This window comes from Vanessa cardui, chromosome 10 (genome assembly GCF_905220365.1).
Source record: "Vanessa cardui chromosome 10, ilVanCard2.1, whole genome shotgun sequence".
NCBI lineage: Eukaryota > Metazoa > Arthropoda > Insecta > Lepidoptera > Nymphalidae > Vanessa > Vanessa cardui.
In genome coordinates this window covers 1,990,807-2,007,563 of record NC_061132.1, presented here as the reverse complement: position 1 = coordinate 2,007,563, position 16,757 = coordinate 1,990,807, and the positions used below count along the sequence as shown (strand labels likewise).

The following is a 16,757-nucleotide window of genomic DNA, read 5'->3' as shown; positions in this document are numbered from 1 at the left end:
CATATTATTAATAGTATTTTGTATTTTTGATGATCATATAAAGTACCTCATGATGGGTACTGAATGATGAAAACTAGCATGGAATGTGCTTGGAAGATAATTGGATTGGAAAATAAAACATTATCTAAAATAGTCAATAGTGCTATTGACCACTGGCACGAGATTATATGAAAGCTCGTCTAGGTACCACTCATCAGATATCCCACAGTGAAACATCAATATTTAGTATTGTGGTATTCCGGTATGAAGGTAAGTGAGCTAGTATAACTACCGGCACAAGAGATCTTAGCTCCCAAGGTTGATAACGCATTGGCGCATGTAAGGAATGGTCAAAACTCACAGCAGAAGAACAATGGTGACCACTTACCATTCGCCTGTCCACCAACATAAATCATTAAAAAATCGATAAAACGACAGATAGAATGATATATTATATTCGTTCAGAATAAAGAAAAAAAAGTCCTCAGAAATAAAATGACGCAGCTTATAAATGGAATAGAGGATCACATGTGTGTCTTTTAAGTTATTAATAACACGATAATGATGGCCGCTTATTCTATAAAGGATTTAAAAAAAAATAATTAGTAAGATGAAGTTTTATATGTGTTATTTTATTAAGAGTACAATTGAGAATATCACTGTAAAATATTCATATTGTAACGATCTTTTTCACTTTAAGTTTTTCAGAATTTCATGACACATGCAGGTTTCCTCATGATGTTTGGTAACACCGATCACGAATAAATTGAAGACTTAGATATACTTGGCAATAAAAAAATCATAAAAATTCTCTATGACAAATTTTAAAAGTATGACTTAAATTAAAAAAAATAATAATTAAATATACATAGAAGTGACTTCCTACAGCAGTTAATTGTAATAAATACATCAATAAGCTCTCTAAGGAGTAATTAGACTATTTATTATTCATTAGGGACATACTGTGTGAGATGACATAATGGCGGTAAAAAACGGAAAAGAAAAAAGTTGTCTATGAACGGAAAAAATGACATTGTTTATGGCCGCGGCAGCACCTTGTGGGGTTGGCGTAGATTGGTATCGTGGTATTATAATTATTGGGTGAATTTTTTTTAATTTATCACTCTGACCCAAAATTTGTTTGAATTACACGTAATGTAATGTAATGGACTTATTTTTATGTTATTAATATATTTATCGCAACATCAAGTGTCCTACAACTGTAGTTAATAATTTTTAAAATTAATTTTAGATAACTATCCGTTTAGGGTAGATTCGGTTTTTAAAAATAAACCGTTACAAAATATGTGAGTTAAATGTTTATTATTAATAACTATGTGACGTAACAATCTATACTTACTATATATAATATTATAATTCTGAAAGTAACTCTGTCTGTCTGTAGCTGTTTCACGACCATATCACTGAACCGAATTTGATGAAATTTAGTATGAAGCAAGCTTAAACTCCAAGAAAGGACATAGGCTACTTTTTTGCCCAACATTTCATAACCAACAACTAAAACGCGACTGAAGCCGCTCCCGACTACTAGTACGCACATAAATTCTTACACGAATATAATAGCACATTCTAAATTTAAAATACTCAATACAAATAAACACAGATAATTTATAAAACAGATATAAAAATTAAATGTATATTTCAAAGTTACATTTCTATCGTCAGACTAGGGATACTATTTTTATAATGACGTATTCAAAACAAATCTAGGGGAGACTTACGATTCGTTTTTTATCGATTAGAATAATGAACCCCGAGTTATTTTAAGACGGTTATTTAGTTCCCAGTTAACAGATGAACTGAGATACAGTGATACAATGATACTTTTAACATATTTTTAACAAGCAATTACATTATACGTAATATTAGAATCTGTTCCAAATTCAAATTTTTAAAAAATATATAAATTTTATAGAGGTTTTCGTCATGTCTTATTTATGATTTAAACGATTTTTTTCTCTAAAATTAATACAAGCAATGGTATACAATTAAAATGCCAAGTTTAGAAAACAATATAATTTATTTTACACTCAATCTATTTCGAGATAATAACGAATAGATGAAAATCTATTATTTATGATTTATTATACGTGCGATATAACTAAATGAGTAATACTTTATGTCACTTGTTATATTTCTGCACGACAGCTGCCAATGGTTCGATTGCTTGATACTTTGCCAGATCTGAAATGTCATGGCGGGCTCGCATCATCGTGTCTCTGGAGACGTATTTATGTCGATACAATACTTAAGGATCGCACACACCTGCGCTATTAAGCTAAGCCTAATCTAACTATAATGTTATGGCTGAGACAGACATGATCATATGACTGAGGTTTCCTTGCACAGGTTTTAAAATATGGGCTTTTGGTGGTAGAACTAAGTGTAATCTGGGTTTGAATGGTGAGTGAGCCAGTGTTACTGCTAGTTTTTAAATATAGTGGTGTATGGATGTCAGGAATGGTTCATATTTCTTATATCGTTAATGTATGTGAATGGATGTGACCATATACCTACATATATGATTTGGAATCCAGACTATGTTCCTTGTCAGATTTATATGTGTTTTTTTAAGTGCGTGAATAAATACGATTAAATAAATTATTGACTTTGATTTCAGATGCAGATTGAATTATTTATATATATATATATATATATATATATATATATATATATATATATTGTAAGAAATGTGTGTTTGTTTGTTTACTCAAATGCGAGCCAATCTTCACAAGTAGCAGTGTACATGTGATATTTCCATTCATTCATTAAGGCTTGTATGATATGACCTTTAGTTCATGAATGAAGATAAATGTTGTAATTAATAATCATTCGATTGTAGTCACGTTTTTTTAATTAATAATAAAATGTGTGTATGCGAAATGTTAATACGTATATCAATTGAAGTCGATATACACTGTGCATATAAGCCATTGAAATGATATAAATAAAAACAATAACCAACGTTACGATTTAAAACTGCCAATGTTCGAATTTTAAATTTGAATGAGATTGACGTTTTTTGTAAATGAAAATTTTCGAAATTCGAAAAATGTTAACGTACTCCGAATTTTGGAAAAGGTTCTTTTTTCAAACGTATTTTTGTTAACATGAACTACAGGCATAAGGTACATTATAACAACTTAGTTCTCATGGTTGGTGACTATATATATACATAATGTATGTGAGTGGTGGTTATCACTTGCAATAAGACTCATTTGCTCTTTCGATATTCAAGTCCTAGTCGAACCAACTCAATGAAAGGTCAACGGTTGAATCAAAACAAAACCTCTAAGTCTCGCTCAATAACACCATGAACCTAACCCGTTGATAAAACTATTAAAAACAATTAAAAAAAACTACGCGGGAAACACATGTGACGTCAGAGAGGGACGCGGTTATACGGCGGAAAGAGAGGGAGATGTTTTGTTTTTTTTTCTCCGACATCGGCACCGATTTCGCCACATGGTTAGGCTTATTTGTTTATATCGGTGGCCTTTATGAATAAAAGTTTAATTATATTGTTGTATTTATTTGTTTAAACTTACTTTCCGTTTCTAGGGAACGTATGTTTTTAATAGATATCTTATATTATATTGTGTGGGAACTTTGATATAGTCGTAAATAAACAGACTATGTTTGTTTGAAAGCTGTAAAATAACTGTTTGGAATAACTTTAATTGTTCTAAAATTTTTTGATTTGTTTTTTTTACATATGGAGGCAAAGGTATTCAATCATTCAGCCTAGTATTTTGTTAATTTATTTACGTTAGAGTTCGACTTTAAAACTATAATTTTTTAACGTTTAAAAGTAATATTCCTCAATTTAACTAAGATTAATTAATTGTACTGGCAATAGGAATGCGTAAGTAAGTGAAAAAATGTCAATGTTTGTTATTTAAAAATCTGAAAGCAGACACTATACATGGTGTTATGTTAACAACGTCATCGAATATTGTGAAATTTTTCCAGCGCCGTATAAAAATATAAATTTGCAAGTAAATTAAATACTTGGAAAAAGTTTTAAAATAAGCGATATAAAAATAGAGAGTTGTATTTCATATCGGCCGTTATCATTGCTTTCGACATAGATTCTCACGGTTTCTGCGAGCGAAATTGGACTCTATTACGCACGCATAGAACACCGAATGGCACTTTGTAATTAGTTGTTTAGAATCGCGTGGTATAAGATGTAGGCGTGAGCGACTGAACTTATAATAAATATGCATATATGTTGTATTTAGTGTTTGAAACACGTTATGCACATATATGATAATACCTTGGGCATAAGACGACTGAATCTTGAGTTGTAAATAATTACAAAAATTAAGAAAAAATATAGACACCTTGTTTTGCGAGTTCTATGATCACGGTATTACTTTTTCTAAGCTAGAGGTAAGTACTTATGATTTTCAATGTTAAGTATCTATAGAGGCATTAATTAATTAATTATGGTACTCATTCAATGGACAATCAAATAGTTTTTAATAAATATAATTTAATTAGTACTTTTTTTGCTATCTCTACTCTTAGTCGACTCACGCACACTAAGACATCTTTCTTATAAGCACGAACGTATCTCACGCACACTAATGCACGCTAATGTTAAATGAACGTGGAGGGGCGCGCCTTCATGATAGAACATATCTATACTGCAATATTAAATTTGAACATGTTCAAAATTTATATGTGACTGTGACGTAATGCTTCAATGAGTGACGTGAACATTCCTTCCGCCTGTGGCTCACGGTGTACCGTGTTATTATTGCAAAGGCAAACAATTGTTCTGGTGTATCAATTAATGGCGTCAGGTTACACGATAGTCGCGATGTTATGATGTCATTAATCACTATGTTAAGCTTATTGATCTTTGGACTTATAAACACTATTCGCGGTCACTTTGACTAAATTAAAAAAAAAAAAGAAACATACCAAATGTCAAATATGACAGTTACAAGAAGTTAATTTTGCTTGTAACGACAATTGTATATTCAAAGAAGATGGAACATAAAATATAATATATACCAAAACCTTCACGGAACAGCGCTGCATCATTTGAGATGAATTAAACAAAATATCATTTACAAATAAATAAGTACTGAATAATTTTTTTCAGCTCGCGTATTAATCGGCCATATTTTTTCATACATAGTTGAAAGAAAATAAATACTCGTACATAATTGATAGGGGTATTAGTGGATGGATAATCTTCTAAGGTAATTTTAACGATAACAATAATCACACTCGAGAAGTATCAGGCAAGCTTGAGGATTATCAGTTGGAGGATTTGAACAATTAACACCAAGTATTGAATTTGTTCACATTTTTCAGGTCTGTTTCAGGTCACGTTGCAGACATACAGTTTGAAGGGTGATTGAGCACTGTCGTTATTGGAAGGGTTATGACAGCCTAGAACCCATACTTGGATGCATTATGGTGCTGTAGTTCATTATGAGTAGTTCTTGCAGTGCTAGCATCTTTGCTTTACCACATTACTTTGCTTTTACTTTACTTAGTTGGCTCGGGTACAATAAGGCTCTTTCCAATACTTTTACATACTAACCGGAAAAATCTGCATTTTTCCGGTTTATAAAATTGAAATACTTTACCTTTCTCTTTTATCCATTATCTTGAATCATTGTGCTTATTGATGAAAACTGCATTAAAATCCGTTGCGTAGTTTAAAAGATCTATCTAATTTCTCTACGAGTCCGTTACAATGAAAATTAAACTTATACAAGTAAAAACATACAGAAACACAATCTATAGGAGTATCACAGTTGAGACAGACAGAGTAAGTTAAAAGATTCATAAAAAAATCTGACACGTGCTATCTAAAGTTCATTAGGAATGATAAAAAAATTAAACGCATGAAACTCATTGGATTTGATCCCACTATCTATGGTAAATCGAGGATTTAACCACGGAGCACACAGCTCTACCTTATCATAATATTTTCCCAAGGACTTGTGTAGGTACTTCTAAGTATCATTGTTTGTCATAATAGTATGGGTTATTGATAGTGCATCCGGTCTCAGATTCGTAGTGCTTATGCTTAATTTAGATAAGCTTTTAAAAAAATAATTTATATTATACAGCGTGTTCCATGTACGATATTTTTTAATAATTTTAATTAAGAATAGAATGTCAATTATTCCTGATACCGTCAATGAACAATCAAATTACTATCTTATTACACTGGCTCACTCACCTTTTAAACCTGAGAACAACGATACTAAATGGTCAATTTAAGCAATACGGTTCTGCATTGTTCACATCTCTAAATATAAAAAAAAATGTTTCTATGACTTACCCATAATGTCGCATTGACGGACCAACCATCTGTTTTTGATCTTCTCTATAACACGAAAAACAAAATATACCTACTTTATTGAAGTAGACTTACCTTTTGCCGGTACAAATTGTCAGCCAAAAATAATAATCCAAATATTATTAGCAGGCATTTGTATTATCTATGGAATACAACAAACAAAACCCACGTCTCACTATTTATTATCTGTATAAATATTATTAATTGTTTATTAATATTCTATTTTTGAATTTTAAACGGTCAAATGTTAAAAATGTCAGCGGTTTTTGGTTACAAATCGTATTCTTTGTTCGAATTGATTGATTGATTTTACGAAGCCGTAAACTCGGTCAAACTCGGAACTCTGATATACTTTTAATTGAACAAAAATGTAAATACGTATCAACGGTTAATAATTTCTTTTCAATAAGACGAGCTTGGAAAACAAATTTTCTTTAGAATTTAACAATAAATAAAATTTTTCTTATAATTCAATATGTACATATGAATTGACAAAGATTTTTAATATACTTATATTTTTATTCGTTCTTTCGAACACATTCTAAAAAAAGAACGAGTTCCTATTTTAAAATATATGTTTCTTTTTAGTGTCTTATATTAAATTAAGTATTAATTAATTTTGAAAAAAGAACATTGCTATTTGAAACAAAATCGGTTTGATTTATAAATGATTCGATTTGCGATATTGGTACCAATGTTTTTAAATATTGAATAGCTTGGCTTGACTCACCGATGTATGATGGTCGAAGGTCTTACTTTAATATCCTACTTCGGTTAAGAAAATTCAAATCTATACTGAAATAGCTCTTAGTTTCTAAAAAAAATATATTATTAAGAAAAGAGCAAAAGGGCTGTTGTAAGTGTTTACAAGAAGAATTTACCTATTGGTTTGGGTTTGAAGTTACAAGGATCTAATTGCCTGTAATATTTAACCGGTTTAAACCGGTAATACCCGCTACCCCACTAGCCAGGTATAATGTAAATTAAAATGCAATTATTCAATTTGATTGTTGCTGTGATTGTATTGGTTTAATTTTTGAAATACATTAATGATGAATTACTTTATATGTAACTGCTTTTATGAGTTTCAAAGGAAAACGATTATATTCAAAAAGAGCGTCAAATCATCGGCGTTATATTTAAAAATCGAACTTCTTAATTACTTATTACTTGTACATAAATATTAACAAGTTTTCCACGAATTCGTACGGATACACATCAAACAAAGTGTTCCCGTTTCATCCCCTGTTGTACTTATTTGAAATTATCAAAAATCCTTTCTAAATGAGCGTATACGTCGATAACGGACTAAGTAGATATGACATTTATCAATTAAATCGTTTCGGAGTTATTGTGATATTTCAGTCAGTGTAACGCTTATAATAACTACAGAGTTTCTTACTGATTTTTTTATATGACATATTCAGAAACGGTCGTAATTTATAATGTATAACGTAATTATATTTTGAATTTTCTTTAACACTTATCCACACATCATATCTCTAGATTGATTGTATTACCAATTCGAAATACAAAAACCATTTTTTATACTACCACTGAATTTTTTTTGAACACCTGTATAATATAGCAAAATGATACCACCATTATCAGCCAATATGTGACTTAGGGCACCGAGTTCGTCTCACGGTGCACTACGGATTGTTTAACATTGTAACTTAATACTTATATCTCAACTTAAGAGAGTGAATTAAACTTATATATTAATGGCGTAGACATATAAGTTATGGTAAATAATGTTATTTATGTAATTAAAATACAACAATAAATAATTTACTTGTAAATAAAACGTATCAATTTCGATTGAATTTTTGGCATACTTAAATCTGTATGTATGTTAATTTCACGGCTATACCGCTGAAACGAATTTTATGATATGAATCCAATTTGAATCTCAAGAATCTTTGGCTACTTTTTATGTCCAAAATATGTAACCGTAAATGCGAGTGAACCCGCGGGCGTAGTTGTTAATTAGTTGAGTTAATCTAGAGAATAAAGGTAGCGCATTCAAGTCCTGAATTTCTGAAGGTTGCTTTATTCTATTATGATTAAATATATAAACTTATAAGTGTCTGTTACGAATAGTAAAATCCTGCAATCCCACTGCTGGGATAAGGCTTAAGAATCGATACGGATACATACTTACACACAACAGATATTATTAACCTGACTTATAAATGAACAGATTTATCACTTGAAATATTCAATAGTACTGATATTTGAAGCCGTGTACTCCTTAAATCTATGACTCTTAACCATTGGACTTACATTCCATAAGAATATATCTAACTCCCATATCGAATCTCAAGCACATTGTATGATTATTAGTATAGCCAAAAGAGTAGATCAGTATTTTCCTAACGAGCACTTTAAATATCAACCCATTACATTTGGCAGGGTTATATTGATTATTAGTACAACCAAAAAAGTAGATCGGTATTTTTCTAGCAAGTACTCCAAATATCAACCCATTATATTTTGCAGGGTTATATTAATTATTAGCACAACCGAAAAAAGTAGATCGATATTTTTCTAGCAAGTACTTAAAATATGAACCCATTATATTTTGCAGAGTTATATTAATTATTAGTACAACCAATAAAGTAAATCAGTATTTTTCTATCAAGCACTTTAAATATCAACCCATTATATTTGGCAGGATTATATTGATTATTAGTAAGTATAACCGAAAAAGTATATATCTAAGTATTTTTCTAGCAAGTAGTTAAAATATCAACCCATTATATTTTGCAGGATTATATTAATTATTAGTACAACCAAAAAAAGTAGATCAGTATTTTCCTAACAAGCTCATCAAATATCAACCAATTATATTTGGCAGGGTTATATTAATATTTAATAATCTTGTATCATTATGTACGGAAGTCCAGGATGCGGTGGATCAATTAACGCCATATGCGTTATGACTTACTTTATATATTAAGATATATTTATTATATGTGCACATGTGTCGTTATTACGAATTTGATGACATGTTTTAATGTTGCCTGTTTTTAATTATTATTTATTATAATATATTTTTAATTAAATAGAATTGAAATGCGTATTTAGATGTGAGTTATATCGCTGCGTTCTTAATTCGAATTGTTTATTTAATATAGTAATAATCGGTATTACTGTTTATATCCAAACAAAAAAAATATGAATTATTATTAATAAAGTATCAGGATTGGTATAATATTTACTATTTTAATTTCTATGATATTTTTCCAGTATTTAAAATCGGAGTTTGGACATACCGTGCACTTATAGTCGAGCTAATTCGTTGAATCGTCAGTGAAACGATTATTTTTCAGTTAAAAAATACTTAGCAATCAATATAAGCCATCAACGGACTATCGTTTAAATATGTAATTACATGTGTCTTTACGGTATACAGGCGGACAAACTGATAATCTTTGAAAACATTTACGTTTCAAATAACTTGCATAATGATTAATTAAAATGATATTAATAACTTTAAAGATAAATTAATTTCGTGTTAAGTGTTTTAATAAATATTTAGTATTAATATCATGTGTCTAGTTGACAACTTATCACATAAAACATAATCTATAATTATAAAACGACCTTTCGATAGGTATTGCAGTGGGTAACATTCTAAATTCAAATATAATGTAATATCTTGAAGTATTTGATTATGTACTTTTTGTATAATACACGGGTTGGATATTAATACCTAGATTACTAACCTAAAGTATCTTTGTGGATCATTATAATACGAAAGTTTGTCGAAAATTTAAATTACGAATCTTTTAACGGTTAGGAATGTATTCCAATAATAAAAACTTAGTACGTATTAAACAGCTTTTAGATTCAATTTTTAAAAATTCCGCATTCCAATTCTTATTTTAAATCGATAGACAATTATTTAAAAAATAAATCCGTTGTTAAAAATATAAAACCTTTTTTTTTACGAACAAGTAAACATTTATTCTATCAACTGTTAACATTATAATATTTAAAATTGCTATTATTATTCGTTCACAGCACTTTGTTATTTATTTAATCAATTTATAAGTATACACTAATCGTTAACGCGTGTAATAATGTTTAGTGAAGTAAGAAATCATGTAGTTAGAGACAATGGCATTACACGTTGAATAGTGTTAACGTTAACTCGGTTGTAATTACCTTTCAATAATTAACGCACATAGTTACGTTTTCTTCTAAAACCTTTTTGTCTATCGGTAATAAAATTTGCATTCGTATTTTTAAAAAAAGAACGTTGTTCAAAACGAAAATGTTTTCCTAAATGTAATATTCAGATTGGAATTAAAATACTATCTTAAAATACAGTATACAATATCAAAATTAAACTTTATCTAACTAATTGTTTCCAGAAACTTAGTACACACAGACAAATATAGATATAACACAAACGGATTAAGAGGTCAAGAAACTCCCGTGACGCCATCTGTACGAATTTCAATAAACTTTACGAAAAGACAACCGTTCGTAATTGTTAATATGTATTCGATTCATCTTTATTAAAAATTATTATATTTATAAAAACACTATTATATTATCGAGCAATGTTCATTAAACTTATAACTTTTTAACTACCCTTTTATAATAATCATAAAAGTATAAAATATATTCCACTTGTTCGTTATAATAATGTCTAATTGACCACAAAACTATTTAATCGTTATTTATTTGATACATTAACTGTACACTACAAATTTTATTTATTAGATAATATTTTAATTTTACGTTAAACTATTCCAATTGGAATTTTAAAGCACGAATTTATTTAACTTGTAAAAATTGTTCTGTTTACTTCTTTTCAATCGAACCGAAGTTTTATCGTAACAAATTATCTAAATGACAAAAAGTACAGATAATAAATCGTTTTTAACGCGGAATACGAAATTAAATTCTAATTTAATTATGCGTTCATTTTAATTTCGAATGGATACTTTTTTGTAAATAATTAGACAAGAAATTAATTATAGAAAAATAAATTTGTTAAATTACTACATTAATCAATTTGGTATGCCTACTAATTATACAACACATAAATGATGATATTAACAAAACAATGACACTTTTGCTTGCCGCCGCTTGTATATTTTTTCCGTCAATTAACTAACTCATATACTGTCTATTATAAATACTTTCACTTTAATTTATAAATAGTATATTTATGTAATCATTTTGATTATTGTTATTATAATTATATTTTATCTTTTAATGTTTGTAAAAGTTTTGTTTTTGCATTTTTTCTAAAGTAAAATACTTAATAGTTTCAGAAGTTATTGTTATCTGTAAATTTTAATCAAAATTATTTTATGTTAACATTATTTTATTTGAGATGTTTTATATTATTACAGTTATTTATAAGTAATATTTTAATTACTTTATTAAAATTTATGATTGCAAGTTATTTTTTATTTTATTTCAAAGTGATATTTTATAAAATTAGTATTTTTGCTAATAAGATTGAAAATGATTTATTGAAGTTGTTTTCTAGTGTTTGTTTTCTAATAAGACTATACATCGAGATATCTACACAAGTGCACTACATTTCAGAAAATAAAAATAAGGATACTTACAATTATCAAAAGTTACTGTCACTTCAGAGACGGTAATTTGACGTCCACATAGCACTACAAGTCAAATAAATCACCAAAACTTTGTAATCGTTTAAGAAAGAGCCGCTCGAGAAACACTCACAATGTCATCAACAAAAATATATCAAAATCAAACACAGTCAGCTACGCCCAAAAATAATGTTTCGAGTCTGTGCGAAAACAAAACAACAACAACACAGGGCGCACAGGACGAGTTCACTTTGAGGCGCGAAAAATTTAACGAAACTCGCACACAGATAAGCAAAGTTCACTTGTTCACAATCGATAATCGGATGAACGTTCGATCAGATTAGTTATTACGTAAGGAGATCCTGGACGCGAGCGGGTGCGTGGTCGCGGGCGCGCGTCGTTGCCGCGACAGACGACTGCAGTGCGATCCTTCGGCCGAGGCCCCACTACGCGCATCTGAGGCTCACTCCTTGGTGCGGCCCCGCCCAGTGGGACGCCACTCGCCGGCTAAGATGACCGTCTCCCTCCTTGTCGCTCGCTCCGGCGTCGCCGCGCGCCGTCCCGCTCGCTCGCGGCGACAGTGGGGCGCGCCAATAGGATCGGTTCGGATCGAGTCGAGACGATGAATCGAGATGTGTACTTAGGTATCGTTGCACAAGTCCTTTTGTTGTAGTCGATAATAGGATGCGCTTTTTTTTGCAGCGCAATCGACTGCCCGCCGCACGGACCGCGGCCTCGGCCCTCGGCCCTGGCCCTCGGCCGCCGTTTGTTTGTTTACATGTATCTCGCGAACTTCTTGACATACATCAGTCACACAAACGTCTTGTTAACGATAAACGTTTACTAATACAACGTTGTCTAACGTCCACACTATTCGGAGCTGGAATGATTTGATAGGTAACGAATGTTTTCGGAAATAGTTTTTTTTATTGCAAAAAAAATATAACAATGAAATTAACATAACAAATGCACTAGATGGAATTCACCTTGAAATAATCGAAAGTGCAGAGTTGCAAAGGGCAAGACGCGTAGGGACGTCTCAGCCGGCAGGGGTGGCTGAACTCGGTAGGGCGCTAAAGTAGGTCAGTTTTTGTTTTGCGCCACCCGAAATTCGGTTACTAGGTTTGTTCGTGCGATCGGGAATCCCTTATCACAATAGGGACCCTAAGTATTGCCTTATCCTATATTTTTCTACAGCGAAAACACAAAACTAGTTACTGATAAATTTTATTGAACATATAATTTTGTTGCAACAACTTAAAATAAGTTTTATCAATTATAACTACTGTCATTATAAATATTACGGAAATTAAATGAACAATTTTTACAATAAGTTAATCTTACTTCGTTAATTTAATTATTACTGTAATATGATCTGGCTACGTATTTTAAAATATTGTAACGAATATTTTTAAATTTAGAATCATATCCAAATACAATAATATATTATCTACTAAATATAATTTATTCATTGGAAATGAATATTTCGTATGTCATGTTCCATAAATGTCTTTCCAAAGTACTGTTTCAATATCAAGCAGAGCTCCTCTCGCTACTAGATGGCGCTGCGCGTCGCTTTTCACATTTTCACGGCATTTTCTCACGCGAAAATTGATTTTATTACACTCTGAAATATTTGAAATAATTTAAAAATATTTTATTTAATATTTACAAACTGGATTACATTTATTTCATTAAAGAATTATGTTTACATTGCATTGAACGTTGTTACCCGTTAAAAATCATGCTTTTTCAAGGTAGGTTATTAAAAGTTTACCTTTAATATAAAAAAAAAATCAAAATCTAAGTCTATCTATGGATCTTTATTAAGGCATATAATTAATAATTCACTATAAAATAATTTTAGAATAGTCGATATTTTTATAGTTACAATTCGATTTTGTGTTTCACCCATTTGGGTGTGTACTTTATCACTAAACATCAATTACTTGTATCACTGCGTTCGATTGCAGTGAGCTAGTGTAAAAGACAAGGGACGTTACATCTTAAGTCGCACGGGACGACCGGCGGATGAGAGAATTGGAAATATTATTTAAATAAATTAATATGGAACAAAATATTTTAAAACACAGACTTAAATTACTGAAATAAATATGCTTTTATTATGATTGTTATAATATATACTAATGATATATAGTATTTCTTATATTATTAGATTGATGGGCATCAAATGGATATTGACGATAAAAATGTAAAACGATACTTATAAGAAAGAATATCAATATTCTTCAATAGTTATAAAATAGTTTATTCTGACTCTCAACGGTCAGCCAGAACATTTGGGTTTAGAAACTTTATTTTGTAACGTAAACATCTATTAAGAAAAGCTTTTTCTAAATTTCGAGTAACTTTGCATTAATTTTATACTAAACATAAACTCGTAGATTTGACGAGTTTGTAATCTTGCAATATTTCAAATTATTTGTAATATGTGAATAAAGTATGTTTTAATATAAGGTACTTTTTATAGGCAGTCTGCCTATAACAAATACATTCGAAAGTACTGGTGAGTGGTGGTCGAATTCATCGTCACCGCAATAATGAACTGTTTTGAAGCAATTTTAATATCAGTGCAATGATGGCGTTGGGTAAGCAACGGAGCCGGGATTCGTCACGATTTGACGTCTTTGTTTCACAATCACGAGTGCACTTTCGAAATGGACTTTTGAATTGAGATTAATCACTTGTAAAAGTAAAGTAACAGCCTGCACATTTCCCACTGCTGAGATAAGGCCTCTTCCATTAAGGAGAGGGTTTGGAACATATTCCACCACGCTGTTCCAATGCGGGTTGGTGGAATGCATGCAGGTTTCCTCACGATGTTTTCCTTCACCGCCAAGCACGAGATGAATTATAAACACAAATTAAGCACATATATAGTGGTGCTTGCCTGGGTTTGAACCCGCAAGCATCATTAATGATGCACATGTTCTAACCACTGGGCCATCTCAGCTCCTGCCTATCTATACCTATTTCTACCTATTTCTATTCTTGACGCCATCCATACCAAATATATGCATAAATGCGGAAGTAATTATCTATTAACTGTCAAGTCTTAAAGCGCTGAATCGACTTATTGATTTTGGGTCTTAATTGCCTTACGCAAAAATTTTAATTCTCAAAAAAAGGATGTGTGAGAGTTTATTTGCATAAGTAAAGTTTGATCGGGAGGGAAAGCGATCCTGCAGCCTCTCCGTTTCCATTCTGATGGCGGCCATCGTAGGGTTTTTAGTAAGTACAATCTCACATAACCCGACCTCCTCCAAAGGAGTTGGGTATCTATGAAGACTTTCCTTGCGTAAAAAAAGTAAAGTTTGATAAATTCCGTACGGCTTAAGTCACTGTCAGCTAGGTCTTTGTAATAATCAAGTTCGACTGCTTTGGTTTATGGCTACATTGTAAACCAGAGGTTTGAGTAAAACCCAGACTTGCTTTAAGAAAGAAATAAAAGGATGCTTGTCTGTTAGAAGTTCCACTTCTTTGACATAAGAAATATATAAATAGTAATAGTTTTTAATTGCATGCAAATAAATTGCAATCAAATACTAATAGTTATTATGCTAAATGTCTTATTTTTCTTCTTCTGATATAACATTGATTAGTAATTAAATAACATTGTAAAATAAGATAAGTTGTGAATTATTATATTTCGAGCGAGTTGACACTTAATTGGTGGGTGAGCGAATTCATCGCGTAGTTTTCACGTCACCTGTGCGCTCGTCATCAAAACTCACTTTCAAAATAGGGCTTCAATGATGGGGTTTTTCTGCGGAGAAAATTCCAGTAGCCTTAAGGTTGTGAAGCGCGTTAAGCTGTCACATGGGTGTCCACGAACTCAGATTGAGTAGAATTGAGTATGGTGAAGTAAAAGTAAGTATAGTAACTTTAAGGGTAGGCGACTACATACCTATTTGATTAAACGATCGATTATACAGTGGAAATATTTGGACCTTAGAGCAATATTGTAAAAACTTTAATTAAAAGTATAACACCTCGTTTATTGCAGCCACTGACAGGATTTTGCCCAACGGATAAGAATTGTGATTCAACGGGTTAATGCTGCTATTCTTACCACTATTCCACGTGGCTTTAACTATTAGAAACTGTTTTAAAATTTTATCTGTATATAATGAAGTCTTAAATATACAAATCTACTTTCTTGTATATATCAATATAAATTCTTTTCTTCATTCGTCACGTATGTAAACAGAATTATGACTTATTGTTGCAATTCAAACATTATTTTGAAACATTGTTAATATATTTTATTGCGTCGATTAATTTAATACATATAACGTAGTTCTCGTATCACGATCTTATGTTATATATCTATCAGCATTCATGTTGGAAATAAAGTTTATTCCATTGGAAACATGGTCTTGAGCACTTTCGGGTTCCGTGCTGACTTTGCGGAGGAAACTGTTGGTGTTACAAGTTGGTCTTCACTTCTTACGTTTATACAACGTTCGTCACTGTTCCTATCAAACCCATCAATATTATTATAGATATGTGTATCATGAGAGTCGAGATTGCCCAGTGGTTAGAACGCGTGCACCTTAACCTATGATTGCGGGTTCAAACCCAGGCAAGCACCGTTGATTCATGTGCTTAATTTGTCTTTATAATTCATCTCGTGCTCAGCGGTGAAGGAAAACATCGTGAGGAAACGTGCATGTGACAAATTTCATTGAAATTGCCACATGTGTATTCCATCAACACGCATTGGAACAGCGTGGTGGAATATGTTCCAAACCTTCTCCTCTAAGGGAGAAGAGGCCTTTAGCACAGCAGTGGGAATTTACAGGCTGTTGTTGTTGTTG

The 16,757-nt window shown here is 31.1% G+C and overlaps 1 protein-coding gene across 9 annotated transcripts in view; it reads right to left on the bottom strand.

Annotated features, from left to right (window-relative positions):
• Window positions 1-12,355, bottom strand: part of LOC124532916 (homeobox protein cut) — a 131,544-nt gene extending 119,189 nt beyond the window's left edge. For all 9 annotated transcript variants that reach the window (XM_047108033.1, XM_047108034.1, XM_047108042.1 and 6 more), the window contains exon 1: window positions 11,929-12,355. The gene's annotated coding sequence lies outside the window, so the exon portion shown is untranslated. The remainder of the gene's footprint in view (window positions 1-11,928) is intronic.
• Between the last annotated feature and the right edge of the window lie 4,402 nt (window positions 12,356-16,757).